This window comes from Poecile atricapillus, chromosome 1, assembly GCF_030490865.1.
Source record: "Poecile atricapillus isolate bPoeAtr1 chromosome 1, bPoeAtr1.hap1, whole genome shotgun sequence".
NCBI classification, from domain to species: Eukaryota; Metazoa; Chordata; class Aves; order Passeriformes; family Paridae; genus Poecile; species Poecile atricapillus.
Window position 1 is genome coordinate 111706218 of NC_081249.1, and position 2961 is coordinate 111709178.

The window sequence follows — 2961 nt, forward strand, 5'->3', positions numbered from 1 at the left end:
TTATTACTGACAAATGCTAGGGAGATTAACCTGTTTTCTTAATGGTAATTTATAATGATATTATAATCTGCTCTGTGTAATGCTCCCTTCCCCAGAGGAAATGAAAACAGGTCTAGCATGAAGAAGCCCTGTTGCTGTGGGTTTGCCCTCACTGATATTCACACCCATCAGTGGAAGTGTTTTTGATTCTCCTCTGCAGGAGAGGGCACCGCTCCATGTGTGTGGGCTAGACTGTTTCTGGAAATACACTGTAGGATAGAGGAGTAGTGCTTAGTTTTTCAGTGTGCTTAGGCAAGGCCTCCCAAAGTATATTTATGACATTAGATGGGTGAAGGTGGTGGAATATGCAGACCTTTCTCTAGTTAGTTAGTTAGTTAGTTATTAAATTTTTTTGTTTGTTTGACTAAAGCTGATTTTAGCAGGGATAGTCAAAGGAACATTCAGCATGTTTTGGAAATCCTCCATGGAGCAGCCTTTTTGGCAGCACAGCTTAGTGGTAAAGTTGCTGCTACAGCCAGGAGTAATAAAGCAGTGAGGTGCTGATATCTCAACGAAATATCCTCTAATTTCCTGTGCCTCTGTTAAGGACTCCCCTCTCCTGGACAGAGGGACATCCATGTGCAGCTTGGCCAGGCACACGCCAGTTACTCTGCACAGCCAGATCTCTGGAGCAGCACTTCTAAGCGCTCCCTTTTCTGCAAAGCAGTTTTTACTTATTTATTTTTAATGGGTTCCTTTGAGTTCCTTGAGGTCAGCACACAAAATCATCACGTTTCTACATTAGCATGACATCATGTAACCACAAGTCCCCTACAGAGCTCTTGGTGGATAAACCTCAGCACCCAGAATATCCTCTCTCTCCCTATTCCATGTCTCCTGCTTAGTGGGGATAACAGCCAGTGGTTTCAGCTAAGGATTACATTAGCATCCAAAACATGGATTTCTCCACAGTCTCTGGAAACAATGGGAACTAGAATTAGCAGGGAAGACAGGATATAAATGTTACTCTTTTATAGCTGAGGAAAATGGTTGTCACTGATGGATGTAGCCAGACATGCAGAAATGTGGTAATATCTTTATCACACAGCCTGCAGTGTACTTTGCTTTTTATTTCATTTCCTGCTACTTTTGGGCCTGTGTTTGGGTGGGGAAAGAAGAGGATCCAAAGGCTCTTGGATTTTTTCTTAGATGTAATTTAATCAATGGGCTAATACTTTGATATGGGCAGGCTGAGTGACACTAGGGAACTTAACCAGGCTGGCTCAGGAACTCATTTTTATCTCTACCTAGAATTAATTCTCATTAGAGTTATTGTTTTATTTTCCTTTTCCCACCCAAATTAATGGAACTTGTTACAGGTTTTATTAAGTGCAGCTCATGTTTATCATGTCTGGAAACCCCACCCTCGGAATACACCAGAACCACTCTCTGACTGTCCCTGGGCCAGGCTGCAAATGGTCTTCCCTAAATTTGCTGAACAGGAAAGGATTCAATTACTAAACAGCTGAATGAGGAGGGTTGAGAGCCCTTGATTTCAGGCCACCCAATTCAATCTAACAGTGGGAGTTAGCTGTCCATTGGCAACCTCCACCTGGAAATCACTTGCACCTGAGAATTATTTCTTGGCCCAGGTGAAGTTAGTTGGAAATCTCAGGGAACTTCTGAGGATGCCCACATGACAGGATTATTGTCCCAAGGTGTGTGGGTGCTCATTGTCTCAGCAGATACACTGTTGGCCTTGATTTTAGCCCTGGGTTTGTCTTACTTGGGAAGAAGCCTCCTCCTAGGAGACAAAAATTACACCTCCAGCTGTTAGATAGGGGTGAGGTATTTCCATTTCCTAAACATTCAGTCTCAAATCTCTGATTTTTAGATAAAGAAAAATAAATGTATGCTGTCACTTTTAATAATGACTGAACGTGCTGATGGCTTGAAAAAGATAAATTTGGCTGTGTCAGCTAAGAAGATGTGTCCCCAGTATTGTCCAGTTTTAAGCCCCTAAGAAATCTTACCATAATTTTTGGCTGTCATGTGCAAGTTATTGCTTAAGCAGCATTTTGTTAATAAAATGTTTCATGATTCAACCTTCTGTTGAGCAAGTAGGGCAGGCTAAATGAAATAAAGATAGAATTAGGTTTGGTGGAAGGATACTGGATCTTAGATGTGCACGTGCCTCGTAAATTCAGGGTGAATTAAATAGCTGCAGAGCTTAGTAAAAAGAAGAAGAAAAAGGAGAGGGGGAAATGTATATTTTTTGGTATTGGGGAATATCAAAAAAGGAGTTAATTTTTAGTTTGGACTTGTACTGTGATACTGTTCTGTTCAGAAGGAAGTGTGTGTGTACTGACAAAATGCTGGGAGCTGACGGAGCCAGAATTGTTGTTAATGGTTGGGAACACAGGGCAATGTAGCCAGTTAACAAAAGAGCTTGATCTGTGCAGAAGATGATTTTGAGCAGATACACACATATATAGAAAGCAAGATTAATTTAGAGACCTTTGTCATTAAAGCAGATTTTTGTATGGTTTTGTGTGGGATTTAAGGGGGATTAAATGTTTGACATCACTTTGCCTGCACAGGCTATGTTGAAGAGGTTACCGAGCGGGTGGTGGAGAATTTAAAACCGCGCCTTTGCTGAAAGAGAGGCAGCAATGGATCAGAGGAAAGCAGCCTGGCCAAGCAAACTGCCCTACCTACCACAGTGCTGAAAGCAAGGTGCTTCTGGTTGGACAGCAGTTGCTGCAGGGATGTAGAGATGAGGGAATATTTATGATTTGCCAAAGTACGAGGGGAACTCGGCGAGGACATCAGAAGTGGGATGCCCCTGTCTTCTCTCTTCAGGGATGCCTCGCTCTGTGTGCATCTTTTGTCTGCTATGCTGTTTCTAAACGGTAAAAACTCTAAAAATAAGAAGTCAGCAAGGTGGATTGGGTGATCAGGTGCATTTCTCTTTTGGAAGAG